The sequence below is a fragment of the Puma concolor genome, chromosome F2 (assembly GCF_028749965.1).
Source record: "Puma concolor isolate L17-30 chromosome F2, mPumCon1.1.hap2, whole genome shotgun sequence".
NCBI lineage: Eukaryota > Metazoa > Chordata > Mammalia > Carnivora > Felidae > Puma > Puma concolor.
In genome coordinates, this window is record NC_141684.1 from 42,014,982 (window position 1) to 42,030,396 (window position 15,415).

The 15,415-nt window shown below is 41.8% G+C and overlaps 1 protein-coding gene and 1 long non-coding RNA gene across 5 annotated transcripts in view; both read left to right on the top strand.

Annotated features, from left to right (window-relative positions):
* Positions 1 to 12,636, top strand: part of LOC147571982 (uncharacterized) — a 34,747-nt gene extending 22,111 nt beyond the window's left edge. The window contains exons 2-3 of the long non-coding RNA XR_015246964.1: positions 2,497 to 2,560; positions 12,513 to 12,636. This is a non-coding gene — a long non-coding RNA (uncharacterized LOC147571982). The remainder of the gene's footprint in view (positions 1 to 2,496; positions 2,561 to 12,512) is intronic.
* Positions 12,637 to 13,158: 522 nt separating this feature from the next.
* PLEKHF2 (pleckstrin homology and FYVE domain containing 2) overlaps positions 13,159 to 15,415 on the top strand; it is a 29,104-nt gene continuing 26,847 nt past the window's right edge. Inside the window, exon 1 of one of the 4 annotated variants that reach the window (XM_086695916.1) lies at positions 13,159 to 13,303. The gene's annotated coding sequence lies outside the window, so the exon portion shown is untranslated. Of the gene's footprint in view, positions 13,304 to 13,462; positions 13,819 to 14,160; positions 14,291 to 15,415 lie in introns of those variants that run through there. The other 3 variants (XM_025922689.2, XM_025922690.2, XM_086695919.1) reach the window with 3 other exon arrangements.

Consider the following 15,415-nt stretch of genomic DNA (forward strand, 5'->3'; position numbering starts at 1 on the left):
GCTGAAGGAGAGAGGGAAAAATATACAGTGACTCAAGAAAAGATGGATTTGGGGGCGCCTGGGTGGCTCAGTCGGTTGGGCGTCCGACTTCGGCTCAGGTCATGATCTCACTGTCCGTGAGTTCGAGCCCCGCGTCGGGCTCTGTGCTGACAGCTTGGAGCCTGGAGCCTGCTTCGGATTCTGTGTCTCCCTCTCTCTCTGACCCTTCCCCGTTCATGCTCTGTCTCTCTCTGTCTCAAAAATAAATAAACGTTAAAAAAAAATTAAAAAAAAAAAAGAAAAGATGGATTTGTATGGCAGAGAAGACTACAAAACATGTGTTTCATTTACTACACTATTTCTGGAAGGTCTCCCTTTGGCAACTTTAAAAACATTTTTTTTTTCATGTTTATTTTTGAGAGAGAGAGAGAGAGAGAGAGAGGCTGTGCATGTGCACGTGTGCAGGGGAGGGGCACAGAGAGAGGGAGAAAGAGAATCCCAAGCAGGCTCCCTACTGTCAGCACAAAGCCCAACGTGGGACTCAATCCCACCAACTGCAAGATCACGACCTGAGCCGAAATCAAGAGTCAGTCACTTAACCAACTGAGCCACCAAGGCGCCCCACCTTGGCAACTTTTAAGTGTTGTTATATCATCATTTCTTGGAGGCTTCTCTAGCTGTTCAAATGTGGTGAAAAGATGAGAGAATTGTAATATGAAGGTAAGGGAGGGTCTGGCTCCTCTGATTGAAAAACGTTTTTCCATTTTCCCTTTTTATGTCACCTCGAAACCCTGTCGAGTTGACTCAGTCACACTGGCTGGAGCTGAGTTGCATATACTTGAAGGGACACACACTTCCCCATTCGTATGACCACACTGGGAAGTTAGAAGCATAACTTTGACTCAACAGGAATTTTTCTGTCCACATACTTTCCATATCCAAGCTGTCAGGCCTCAGATGAAGGTCTTTACACTGTGCCAAAGTTTATTCTCATGGGCATCAAACCCAATTGCTCAACAGATAGCTTGTTGTTGCTGCTGCTGTTGTTATTGTTATTTGTTGTTTTTTAAGGAAACTCTACACTCAACATGAGGCTTGAACTCCCGACCCTGAGATCAAGAGTCACATGCTCTACCAACTGAGCCAGCCAAGCACCTCTCAACAGATAGTTTTGAGAGAAACTTGGACCTCAGAGAGCTTCCCATAGTCATTTGTCCAGACCGATGCCCTAAAATTACTGATGTCCACAAGTCAGCTTGTGGACTTAAGGGATGACACTTAAGGAATGACACTCCTCAACAGCTGAAAATATGAGATGTTCTTGATTTTTTAAAATATTTCATAGATGGTGCAGGTGATAATTTTGTTCTGCAACCATAACAACAGGGGCCTCGACCACTCTTTTTGTGGTAACTATTCTCAATATATTTTCGGCTCAGTTTCACCTTATTTTGAAGTGAAAATGCACATATTCTAGAGAACCGAAGGTAGTGGAGGGTGGCTGGATCATTGTTGGTATTAATTAATAACAATCAGTCTTTTTGTTGAAATCAACAGAAAATCCAATTCACACTGATTTAACAAAAGAAATTCATTGTCTCACCTAAAAGGCAAGAGGTTGTTCAGGCCAGAGATGATTCAGGCCATAGAGATAAGTCTTGATGGTGTCAAGGGCCTCATTTCTTTTCCTCTCTCTGTTCTGGCTTCTACTATGGAAGCTGTACCCCCAGACAGACTTCCTTCATGGTTGCAAGATGAATGTCAATAGTTCTGAGGTCATATGATTCCTTGTTCATGTCAGAAGGACAGAGAACATCTTTTTCTTCAATTATCAAATAAACTCCTGGGTTTCATTCCAGGAATGAGACCATTTACTGGATCCAGGAATATGGGGTAGCATGCTGGGCAAAAAGTAAGCTCATCCCTGGAGCAGAGGGAGAATTAATCACATGTAAACTGTTTTGCTGAGAATGGGGTAGAAATGGTTATGCAAAAGAAAATGGGGGCAATGTTTTACCAAAAGAGGAGTATATGGATACAAGGAGGGAAAAATAACCAATATCCTGTATGGAGTGTTGGGAGGAAAATTGCAAACTATCCAGAAAAGTAGTCATAGTGAAGGGGTTTGTTAAGGCGTCTGAACTCGACATCCTTTGAAGGGTTAGATTCAGCAATTATCACCCAACATCTACAGAAAGCTCTCCAGAGCCATTTAATAAGGCTTTTTTTGTGTGGTTGTAAGAGTTTGATGTCTGGTTAGTGAGTAGATGGATGCCTTTTCGTCTTTGTACTCTTTTGTTATGTTTAGAATATTTTACAATTAAAAAGTGAAAGTAATGTAAAGTCATAGTATACATTATATCATTTTTTCTCCTTGCCACATACCCAAGAAACTATATTTCCTTGTTTACCTTGTGCTGACCTATAGGCTGTAGGCAGCCTATATGATATCTGTCCCTTCTGGGCTGAGGTAGAGAAAGGTCCCGTGTAAACTTTTAGTTCTGCCTTCTCCTTTAGGATGATAATGATGGCCAGATGTTGAGATGATGGAGGCACAAGAGCAAAGCAGCTTCCTTGGAAAGTAAGTAGTCACATACTCTGGTTATCAATTTCTGTGTGTCAAATAACTCTAAAACTTACTGGCTTAAAGCAATAATTTTGTATTACCTCCCATAGTTCTGTGTGTGCTGAGTGGGCTCGGCTTGACCATTCTCCCTAGGGGTCTCTCATACTGTTGCAGAAAGTTGTTGGCTAAATCTGCAGTCTTTTGACCACTCACCTGAGTTGGTAGTCCAAAATGGTTAGAATCGATGCTATCAAGTGGGTGCTCTGGAGCTATCAACCACAGCACCTGTATGTCTTGGGCTTCTTACTGCATGGGTCCTAGGTTCTGAGAGGAAGCAGCCCAAGAGTGTGTGTCCCAAGAGACCCAGGAGGAATTAAAAGTTTTCTTATGACCTATCCTCAGATGTCACACACCATCATTGCTGCCATATTCTATTGATCAAGGCAAGTCACCAAAACCAATCCAGATTCAAAGCAAGGGAAATTGGACTCCTACATCTGATATAGGGAGTAGCATATGGTGCAGGAAGGGTAAATATTGATAGTGGCCATCTTTTATTATCTGCTATATCTGACCTACAGTGGACTTGGGATGAGCAAAAAATAAATTTTATGTGTGAAGCCATAGAAATTTGGGGGGTTGTCTGTTACCTTAGTATAAGACTCACTTAAGCTATCAAACAGAATGGGAATGATAGAAAATATGAAAAAGTCCAAAGAAAAAGAATGACCATGATTAACCTTTCATATTTCCTTCTTACCTTTTATGCATATTTTAATATAGTGATCATGCCATGTGGATAAGTTTATAGTGTTTTTTTCCCCACTTAGAATTTTAATATAAATATAGCCCTTTCTTATACAGAAGTCTTAGTAAAGACTTTAAATTATTATTATTTTTTGAAGATTTTATTTTTAAGTAATCTCTACACTCAACATGGGGCTCGAACTTACAACCCCAAGATCAAGAGTCACATGCTCTACAGACTGATGCAGCCAGGTGCCTCAAAGACTTTAAATTATTGAATAATATTTCACTGATAAAGCACTCAACTGCTTCGAAATACACATTTAGTGTTTTCCCCCTTTACTTAATGTCATAAATAATGCTGCCATAAATATCTTTGTGCATAAAGCATTATTTCTTTTTGATAAATTATCTTCATTCATCTTTAGATCCTTGATTTTATAAGGTTTTATCCTAATAAATTTCTTGACATCATCCCTAACTGTATTTCCTGTGGACGGTGCCCCAGTTTATAGTTCTAGTCCTGATCTCTCCACTTACTCTAGACTTGACATCACTAGTTGTGATCACTAATAGGCATTTCAAACCAAATATGTCAAATTATTCTTGATTCTCCTTCCATTTCTCAAACCAGTTCCTTTCCTAGGCATCCTTATCCCAGTTGATGAGGCCATGATCTGCTCAACTGCTTACACCTAAACCTGGCAGTTACTCTGCATTCCTCCCATTCCCTTGCCTTCTTGCAGTCAGTTAGCAAGTCCTACCTGTTTTATCTCCAAGGTATACCTCATTTGTCCATTTCTCCTTCCAAAGCTGCCCACAAGGCCATGCTATCATCATCTTCCCCTGAGCTACTGTGATGTTTTGCTGAGAGGTCTTCCTGTTTCCATTTTTGTTTTCAATTCTGAGTTAAATCTGTTAAAACTGTAAATCAAATAGCGTCACTCTCCTGCTTATAGCCAGGCCCCTCTGGTTCAGCCCAGAACGCTTCTGGCTTCTACCTACCTCACTTAGCTCTTAACACCAGCTCCTCCTCTGCCACACTGATCTCTCTACTCTGAGTTCACTATAAACTCTTTCTGCCTCAGGGCCTTTGCATTCCTTCCTGTCCTTGAACACTTTTCTCTACCTCTTCCTGGAGTTGCCTCTTTCTCATCTTTCAATTCGATTGTCTTGTCGATTGTGGTCTTCTTAGAGAAGCTGTATGGACTATTCTATTAAAAATAGCCAGTCACTTTCCATTAAGTACTCTGTGATGGCTCCAGAACTTTTATTCAAGAATAGTTTAGGGACAATAAATAATCTGGTTGAGAATGTGGGATAGTGGGAAGGGCTATGACACGTGTCTTGAAGATTCATTTACATAGCAATTTACATTAGACTGAGAGACTATCAGTAGTCTTCTCAAAGACCAGTAATAGTGGTGGTAGGGTTGATGAATATTATGGGGATAAAACACCTCCCACCCTAAACACTCCTGGGTGATGTCATTGTACTTACCGTGTCTGTTTCCTTTACTGCACCTATCACTGTCTGTAATTATCTTATTTTCTGTGCTTTCTCCCCTTGCTAGAATCTAGGCTCCTTAAAAACATAGTTCTTGTCTGATTTCCCTCCATACCCCATGCTACCCCCAACTCTAAGAACAATATCTAACTCATAGCAGTCAATAGATATTTTTATAAGTTAATGAATTGCTTTATAAATAGGACTAATTTACTCTATTTTATATTTCCACCCCAACCTTATCACCAAGTAGATGTCCATGGATTATTTTGGTTTTCAAATCCACGGTGTGCATATTTGTGTTTCTATATATATACATGACACTCCATTTCTGGGAAAGTAGAATGTGTGTCAGGATTCCTCACACAGGAAGGCGGAAGCTAGGAGAAAATAAGGTAAAGATATGCTGGAGATGGATATGGAAAAAAAAAAAGACAGTAAAAGGGTTCAGTACTTGGAGAATATGGAAAGAAGGTGCTGTATGGCAGAAGAGACCATTCATACCTTTGCATTATCATTAAAAAGCTATTCAGTGTTTTCCAGATCAAAATGTTCTTTCTAACCTTTAGGAGTTTTGACCCCAGCTTTAGAAATAGTACTCTGCACCACGTCCTATGGTCTCTGGCTGTAAGCCTGTCTCTTGACTGTGTTCCCTGTTTCTTGGCTGGTTTCCTGCCTTGTCACTCAGTTTCATTTCCAAATTCGGGTTTCCTTATGTGTGAGTCATAGTTCAATAAACAGTGATTGTATGTGCTGAGGCTCAAATGAGGCAAAGCAGGGCTACTACTCTGCAAAGACTTTGGACATTTTCTCCAGAGTACTCTTGGTCCAGGCACCTCACCCCTCTTCTAGAACCAGGGGCCCTGTTGTATTTGGCCATGCCTGCCTGTTCTGGCACCCACCGGGCCTGGTGGCTGAACTTGGGCTAAGAAGTGAAGAAACATATGGGTGGGTTTGGATAGAGGTCAGGGACTGAGATGGGTGCTGGGGGCTGCTCCATACAGAGCCAGAGGGAGACTAGGTAAGGAGTGCAGTTGGGTGGTTACAACTGAATGATGGCTTGTTTTCATAGGATTTGTTCTGCTTGTGAACATTCTTCATTTGTTGTCAATCTAGAGTGTATGAAGAGTCACTAAAGAGGCACAGATATGAAGGAAGGACCTTTGCAAGAACTGGCCAGAGATCCATAAATCAGGCATGTCAAGGTTTAATATACTATTTCCTGCCTTGTCACATAAGTGATAAAATTTATATTTTATTAATAATTTCAACAGCAACAACATTTAGTACTATAACATTACCACCACATCCACTGTTTATTTAAGACCCTCTATTTTCCAGGCATCTACTATTTGCTATGTGCTTTGCTTATATTAGCCCCAATCTTTATAATCCTAGGGCATAGGGGATTATTTTCCCATTTTTACTAACAAGAAAATTGAACAGAACAGTTAAGCCATTTACACAAGGTTATAAGCTAATAAGTTGTAGAATCAGAATTTGAACCCAGGTCTATCTGGCTTCAAACTATGAAAGTTTTTATTTTTATTTGAAGATGAATTTTTAATGAAATCATGCTTAAATGTCTTCCCTTTCCATAAAAGTATGAACGACCTATTTATACTACTACTCCAGAAAAGTATATTGCTTTTTAAAATAGATTCTTTCAATAATATTTGGATTTAAAGTTTCTGTTGAATTTTATTTAATCTGGCACCAACTTTTAAAAACATAATACAGTATTCTCATTTTGCAGTTTCCATACTTATTTTAAGCTAGTTTATAGAAGGTAAACTTTTTCAATAACTGCTTGTGGAGGTCAACGTTTTGTCATTTACAAGAGTTAATGTTGAGAAATAAGGCATTTGTTGTATAATTCCACTCAACTGGCAGGGAAGGTAATGTGCAAATAATTTAGGAATTTTCTACAGAAGAAAGCAGACATTGTGCCTTTTTGTGTATAGAGTACTTGAATATGATTTTTACTTCATTGAAAAACTTACCCATGATTATGCCTTGTGTTTTTCTTTAATAAAACAATACACACTTGTTATAGAATATTGGTAAAACACATAAGAAAAAGAATCATGTATAATTCTACCAAAGATAAAAAAAATTAATGTAGTTGTATATTTTACATGTCCCTTTTATACAAAAGTTTCCATATTTTACATGTAATTTACTATCCTACCTGGAATTTATTTCAGGATGGGGTGTTGAGCCTTATGTTTCTAGAAAAACAGAGATGAGCATGGAACTAGTTCCTTAGTTTCCAATATGACGTGATGTCCCTGTTGGAAATATATAAACTCAGTTGAAGTGAGACAAATCCCTGATCAATTTATATCCACTATTGGAAAAATTCACAGGATTCTTGATGTATACTAGATGCAAATGTTAAAACTCCCAAGATCAAGATAAAAAAAATTTTTTAAGTTTATTTATTTATTTTGAGAGAGAGAGAGAGAGAGAGAGAGAGAGAGAGAGAGAGAGAGAGAAAGCACACGCAGAGGAGGGGCAGAGAGAGAGGGAAACAGAGAATCCCAAGCAGGTTCCATGCAGGGCAGAGTCCAACGTGGGGCTCAATCCCAGAACCCTGGAATCAGGAGCTGAGCTGAAATCAAGAGTCAGATGCTCAACTGACTGAGCCATCCAGGTGTCCCAACATCAAATTTCTGCCAAGAAAATTTATTTTTTTTATATTAATAAGGTTCTGTGTTCAAATTTAAATGTCATTTTTGAAGGGCATCTTGGTGGCTCACAGTTGATTTTGGCTCAGGTCATGATCCCAGAGTTATAGGATCAAGCTCTGTGTTGGGCTCTGCTCTGAGTGTGGAGCCTGCTGAAGAGTCTCTCTCTCTCTCCCTCTGCCCCTCTCTCCTGCTCATGCTCTCTCTCTAAAATAAAAAATAATAATAATAAAAATGTCATTTTTTGATTCTGAGGTAAGACAGCTTGACAGATTGTTAAAAGCGCAGTAGTTGAGAAATACAATTTACAATAAATTTTTCAAGAAATGAATTAAAATTCCTTCCAAAAAGCTTCTCAACTCCCCAGCCTTAAATTCTAACCTTTCCAAGAGACATATGCAATATTTTTTTCCCTTTGCATGGATTTTATTTTTTAGAGCAGTTTTAGGTTCACAGCAAAATTGGGTGGAAAGTACAGAGTTCGATAAATCTCCTGCCCTTACACAAGCAAGCCTCCACCAGAGTGGTGCATTTGTTACAGTCAATGCACCTACACTGACGTGTCCTTATCACCCAAAGTCCATAGTTTATATTAAGTTCCCCCCTGCTATAAATTTTGACAAATTATATAGTGACATGTATCCACCATTACAGTATCATATAGAAGTTTCACTGCCCTAAAAATCCTATGTATCCCTCCCTTCTCCCTAATGTCTGGCAACCACTGATCATTTTACTGTCTTGCAATATTTTTGAGAGAATTTTCTTTGTCATTTAACCGGAAAACATTTCTAAATGATCTTCTAGGACATGACTATAAGGCTCTCTAATAAAATAGCATAGAACCACATTTCCACGAATCACGAGGCCTTCTTGCTTTAAAGCAAAAAGTAGACAATGATGCAATTGGGTGATGTGGTTATAACTTGGATTATTCTCTTCACATAATGAAGTTTTATAAGGATATAGTATCTGTTCCTACTTCCTGCAGCCCAGGATGTGATTGTGCCAAACTAGTTTGTATGACATAGTGGCGAGCAAAGCCACAAACATCCCATATTTAAATGTTTAGAAATACCCACTGTGTATGATAGATTATAGCCAGGGAGCATCTTGTCTTCTGCAAGAAGAAAAAATTCACTTTTTGTTCACTGAGGAATTAGAAAACATAAAGTACACTGTTTTTTAATCATGTTGCTGTCAGTCTGGACCTATTTTGAGACTGGATATTTAAGACAGCTATCCTAGTTTGTTTTGAATTATTTAGTATTGTTTCTTTAGTGCTTTATTATATATATATTTTTAAATGGGTTTTTTTGTTTTTTTGGTTTTTTTGGGGGGGGGGATAATTTCAAACTCACAGTTTGCACAAACAGAAATTATAGCAAGAATATCCATAAACTCTTTACCCAGATTCATCTACTAACATTTTACTCCATTTGCTTTATCAGTTATGTAAGTGACTTCTTTCTTTTAGAGGTAATATTTACATTATATGTTATGTATGAAATATTTTCTGAATCATTTGAGGGTATATTATATACCTCATGGTCTTTTACCCCTAAATAGTGTGTATATCCTAAGAATAGGGACTTTCTTTTATATGACCAAGACAGTACATTTAATATAATACCTTTGTCTACTTTTCTGTTCATATTCTGAGTTTTTCAATTGGCCCAATAATGTCCTTTGTAGCGTTCTCCCCTTCCGCTAGAGGGCCTAGTCTAGGGTCAGGTATTATATTTAGTTGCCATGTCTTTTCACCTCTTTTATTTATTTATTTTTTAAGTTTGTTTATTTATTTATTCTGAGAGAGACAGAGACAGCACAAGCAGAGGGAGGGGTAGAGAGAAAGGGAGAGGGAGAATCCCAAGCAGGCTCCACACGTCGGCGCAGAGCCCAAAGTGGGGCTCAAACCCACAAGCTGTGAGATCATGACCTGAGCCAAAACCAAGAGTTGGACGCTTAACAGACTGAGCCACCCAGGAGTCCCTCACCTCTTTTAATCTGGAACATTTCCACTGCCCTTTTTAAGAATACAGCCCCACCACCCCTTTCAAAAACAGAATATTATGTTTTCAGGTTTGTCTGATATTTTCCCAGAAGTTTATGGAAACAGCCCCCTCTGATCTGAGCTGCCTGTTTGAAGCTGTACTGGAGAATAATGGTTTCTCCTTTTCTTCTGCTTTTCAAATTTCACACATGTGTCTCCATTGGTGGGATTTAACCTGGAAACATTTAAGGAAAAGTCTTCTGGAAAATGGAATTATAAGCTTTCTCCCACAGCGCACAGAGGGGTGGCAATAGTGCTAAGTTGACCATGGAAAAGCTGGGGATAGAACAAAGAAGACCATGAACTCCCTGTCCTCATGGAGTGTACTGTCTCCAAGGAGATCTATAAGTGCCATGAGGGAAACACAGGGCTGTAACCCAGAATAACAGGGGCACTCTCTCGGGGCACAGAGAACTGAAAGATGACAAGGAGCCACAGCTATGTGAAGGGTGGGGTGCGATGGGCTTGACTTTCTAGGTAGAGAAGTGGCCAGGACAGTGGGTCCCCTAGCAGAAAAGAGCTTGGTATATTTTTAAAACAACAGGAGATCAATATGACTGGAATTTGGTGGAGCTTGGCATTATTTTATGGTGGAGAGGATGGCAGAGGTTGTATTGTGCTGGGGTTTATAGGACCTAGTGATCAACTGGCATTTTGTTCAAAGTGAAATGGAAATGTTCCTACCCCATGTGGCACCTTTGGGCAAATTAGAAAAGAGCATCCACTTCTCAAAGCATTTCCATCTTGTTGGGAAATTGTTGTAAAATACTTTTAGTAGAACAAGGCACTTCACTGAAATCTGCCAGAGAATACTTGTAATAAATACAAAATTTTGGGGCACCTGGGTGGCTCAGTCAGTTGAGCGTCCGACTGTGGCTCAAGTCATGATCTCGCGGTCCGTGAGTTTGAGCCCCACATTGGGCTCTGTGCTGACAGCTCAGAGCCTGGAGCCTGTTTCAGATTCTGTGTCTCCTTCTCTCTCTGACCCTCCCCCATTCATGCTCTGTCTCTCTCTGTCTCAAAAATAAATAAACGTTAAAAAAACATTTTTAAAAATACAAAATTTACAGTGTTCCAATGTGAAAGGCAGTCTTCCAAAGGGTGGGTTGTTCTACTACAACCTGTACAACTGCATATTGCAGCCTCCATGGGGAGTCATAGAAGGCTTTCTGTGGGGAAGTTGAACAATCCTGTGTTGTCCCTCTGCAGAGGGGACACAAGGAGAGGAGAGGATTTCAGATGAGGTGTTTTGCAGGCAGATCCTACAATATTTTAGAAGCAAAGAGACTGGATGAAGGAGATAGGAAAGAGGATGAGATGGTGATGACTCATCAGGTTTGAGGGTAGCAGTGCCATTTTGCTGAGATGGGCACAACTGGGAGAAGACTGGGGCCTCTGGGTGGGGAGAACAAAGAAATCAAGGAGTAATTAAAATCCAGGTGTTTGCCATCTCCCCTTGAATGCAACTAAAAGTTTACCAAATTCTTAACTTTTTAAAAAATAAATATCCTTGAAAAACTTACCCATTAGAATCAAGGACAATAATAAACCTTTCAGGTTTATCAAATTGGGTAAAACTCAAATTTTACCAATATTTTCAAGTTCCTCTATGTTTTAAGTATTCTGCCAGAGACTTTACATACCTTATCTCATTTCCTCTGCTCAGCAGTCCATGAGGTAGTTCCCATTTTTATTTCCATTTTATAGAGATGTGAGGCTCAGAGAAAGATCTTATCACTGGATTTGAACAAGGTGCCATGGTTACAGGTCCTAGTCACAAGTTGATCCTACTGCCTTAGTCCCTTGTTTCTTTCAGCTTTATCAGTGCTATCCAAGAGTACATTCTGCAACGATGGAAATATTTTATATCTGCACTGTCCAGTAGTCATGTGGCTATTAAGTACTTGAAATGTGGTCAGTGTGACTGAGGAACTGAATTTTTAATAACTACATGTGGTTAGTGGCTACCATATTTGTCAGTATAGCTCTAAATCAGTGAGGTCCAAAGAGGGTTGTGCTACAACCCAGGGAAGGTACAGAACACCCAGAGTGCAGAAAGAAAACACAATGTTTTACATAATTACTTCTGATTTTTTGTGTGTATGTTTTATAATGTACCTAATATAGGTATACTAGGTATATAATAATAGATGTATATCTGCATACCATATATTATATACATTATTACATATGCAATTCATATACATCCTATACAATAATTTTTATCTAGCACTTACATAGCACTTACCATGTACCAGGCACTATGCTTTACAAACATTAACTCATTTAATCTTCATAATGAGACTATGACATAGATACTTTCATTACAGTTCTTTTAGTTTCTAACTCCATGCATTTTAGGTTAAGCTAAATAAGTACGCTGGGAATGGAGAGAGGGCAAATATGTTCACTGATGGCTGAGTGACCAAAAATGTTTGGTGACTAGACATAGCAATTCCTAATCTCAAAATTTAAAGAGATTTTGGAGATGATCAAGCCCATCTTTTTCCCCACTGAAATGTGCTTTGCACGTAGAGGGATGAGGATGAATGAAGGTGGGATAGGGTGATGGTTGAGACAAGTGTCCTGGAGACATTTGTACTTGTCTACAGAGACAACCACAGCTAACATGTGAAGATTTGTGTAATGATCCTAAAAGTTTCCCCATTAAAAAAAGTTCATCCTTGGGGCGGGCACCTGGGTGGCTCAGTAGGTTGAGCTCCAACTTTGGCTCAGGTCATGATCTAGTGATTTGTGAGTTCGAACCCCAGCTTGGGCTCTGCGCTGACAGCTCAGAGGCTGGAGACTGCTTCAGATTCTGTGCCCTCCTCTCTCTCTGCCCCTCCCCACTAGCTGTCTCTCTCTCTCTCAAAAATAAAAAATAAAAACATTAAAAATTTTTTAAAGTTCACCCTTGCTAGTTTTGTCCTAGCTACTAATTAAAAAAAAAATTTTTTTTTTTGTTTCTGAGATGTTGAAATAGGAGAGGATAGGAGCCGAAGGCCTAAAGATGATAGAAACCCACATCAAAAGAAAGCGGATCAGGATCAAGGCCTGCTCATGTTCCCTTGGTGGGTGCTCAGTTATGTGCAGCTCGGATGCTGGCGGCTCTAATTCAAGAACTGTCAAACAAAGGTTAAATATTCTTAAATAATACCCAAATCTAATTTACACCTACACACTTTTTGTGTTGAGTATGCCGCAGTCCCCTTTCCCCATTCCTTGTCCATTCTCAGACATCTTTGATATCTCTCCACGTACCCATCAGAGCGCTTAGCAAACAGTTGCTGCGGTATGAGGAAGGGCAGGTTAACCTTATATACTATCATCACTGTTTCCAAGCCTGTTGAAGTAGGTAGATGAGGTTTTGCAGCGTCAGAGAAAAGTTCTGGGAAGACGAGAGTTCTAAGGCAGGCAATAAAGGCATGCCCTTAAAGTGCTGTGCAAAGTACATGGGGTAGGTGTTGTAACCGCAGTTCTTTCGGTTTCAAGAGGTATGGGCTTTAGGGAGAGCAAATGAAACTTGTGATGGGCAGGAACGCCGTGCTAAGCAGAACTAGCAAACAGACGTACGCCCGGACGCCTTTGCGCATCTACATTTACAAAGCCTTTCTTTCCCGCCTGCAGAAAGTTCTTAAGTTCCCTGGGGAGGCCCGTTCGTGGTAGGGGAAAGGGAACCCAGCCTTCCTTCCCTTCTTCCCAAGAACCTCGTAAAGAGATGAACAATCCTTTCCAAAGGAGTGCCAGAGCCAGGCAAACCAGGTAAGCCTTCCCACGTGCACCCGAGGGCTCCGGAGAGCCTGACCGCACACAGAGCGGAGGAACGAACCCTCTGCCTCGGACTGCCTAGGTGGGTGTGTCCACTGCAGAGGCCCCGCCCCCTCGAGCACGTCGCGCGGGCCGCACGGGCGGGGCGAGGGAACAAGCAAGAAAGGGCGGGGGAGTGAGTGGTGTGGGTGTGCTCGTGCCCGAGCGCTCGCGCCTGGCGTGTGGGCGGCGGCGCGCCCGTGTACGCGCAGGGGAGAGGCCAGCCCCGGCGGCCGTTGTGGGGTTCGACTGGAGGGGCGGGGGAGTCACCTGCGAGCGGCTGTGCCGGTCGTCCGCCCGCCCGCCGCGTCCGGATCGCGCCGACTGCGCGGGGCCGCTGGCTGCACACACCCTGGGAAACTGGGGCGGAGGAACGGGCAGAGTCCGCGCCCGGCGCCCGGGACGACGAGGAGTCGGACCTTCGCTGCCGTCGCCGCCGCCCGCGCCCGGCCGGGTAGGTGAAGCCCGAGGTTGGTTGTGCGCCCGTCCCTGGCGGGCCGGGAGAGGAGAAGCGAAACTTTCCGGCGCTTGCCTCCGCGGTCTCCGGGCCGTCTGCGGCGCGGGGAGGTGTCGTCGTCGCGGGCGGCGGCCGACGCCATGTTGGGGTCTGTGAGAAACGGGGCGCTCCCGGGCCGCTCCCCGGCCGCTCCCCGCGCGCTGGCGTTGGCCCGCGGGCGCCAGCAGCGAGCCTCGCCCTCCCGTAGAACACCGCCGCCTGCGCCCGCGGGCTCGGGGGCCGTCCGGAGGGTCCGCGCTGGTGCCTGCCGGGGCCGCGGGATCGCGGGCGGGGGGCGGGCCGAGGCGCCAGCGGGGCCCCGAGGTCCGGCGAGAAGAGAAGTTGCGGGGCGTGAGGACTGGGGTCCGGTTCGCGGCCGGTGGCGTCCTGGGGCCCCAACGTTTTTCTTTCCGAAAAGTTTGCAGTGTCTGGGCATCAGGGACGTTGTAAGTTGAACAGCATATTTTTATGTGACTTGGCAAAATACGGCACCGCAGGATTTGCTCGGATAGAAGCGTTGGCTCCAACGCATTGTTTATTTCGAGTCTTTTAAAGTTGTATGGTCTTCTGCCGAATTTATTTTTTCTTTTTAAAATGTTACGGAGGCCCAACAGCTTGCTGCTCATGTTGCTTGAATTCCCTTGTGTGTTCTTTCATCACAGCAATCACTTGTGAGTGTGCGATGGCAATGGTAGTATTAAGGTTACAGATAACTAAGCCCTTTTGTAAGACTCACAAAGTATGTAAGTTGTTAAATAGCTTCTTTGTTGTGTTTTATAGTACGTTACAGAGGAGACTAAAGAAAGACTTACGAACTTTGAGAGACTTACAGGCACGTGTCCTAAGGTGAAGTGATCTTGCCTTTACGAAGTTTTTTTTCTCCTTTTCATTTTTTAAAGGTGCATGCCTGCCATGTTTTGAGCATTTACCTTTTTTTCTGTATTCTCGTGGCTCACGGGGTCCTCAGGTTAATTCAGTATTAACGAAGGCTTCTATTTTTAATCTATTTGGGTCCTGACGGCGCTGGAGGTGAATGGTATTAAGTTTCTGTCCTTAATTGGAAAGCACATGCTATCGCCTCAAAAAATAAAACTGGTGTACTCACCAGGGCATCAGAGATTCAGCTTGAATTACCCCAGTAAATGAATGTAAATTGATATTTTTAAACAGAGGCATCTTAGCTTTAAAATTCTGTTAAATGAACTGAGGGGACTCTTAACCACAAGTTAAATAAACCCTAAATCATGTCTTGGAGAATTTCTTTTCTTAATCTAGAGGTAAAGATAGTTTCTGCTCAGATTTGGTTGCTAATTTCCTTAGTTCTTAAAAAAAAAAAAATCCTTTTTGTTTTGCTTCACTGTCAAGTAAACACCATTATACACATTTGTTTTTCTGGATGAAGAATTAACCTAGAAATGAGGTGACTTAACTAACGTCACAGGTCTAGCAACCAAACTGGTATTTAACTGAGGTCTTTAGGATTCTGAAGCCTTCTTGTTTTTCCTATAGCATAACTTTGTAGAATACATAACTCACAGTTGTGGAGCAGTCTCTGTCCACCTTGTCTCCTC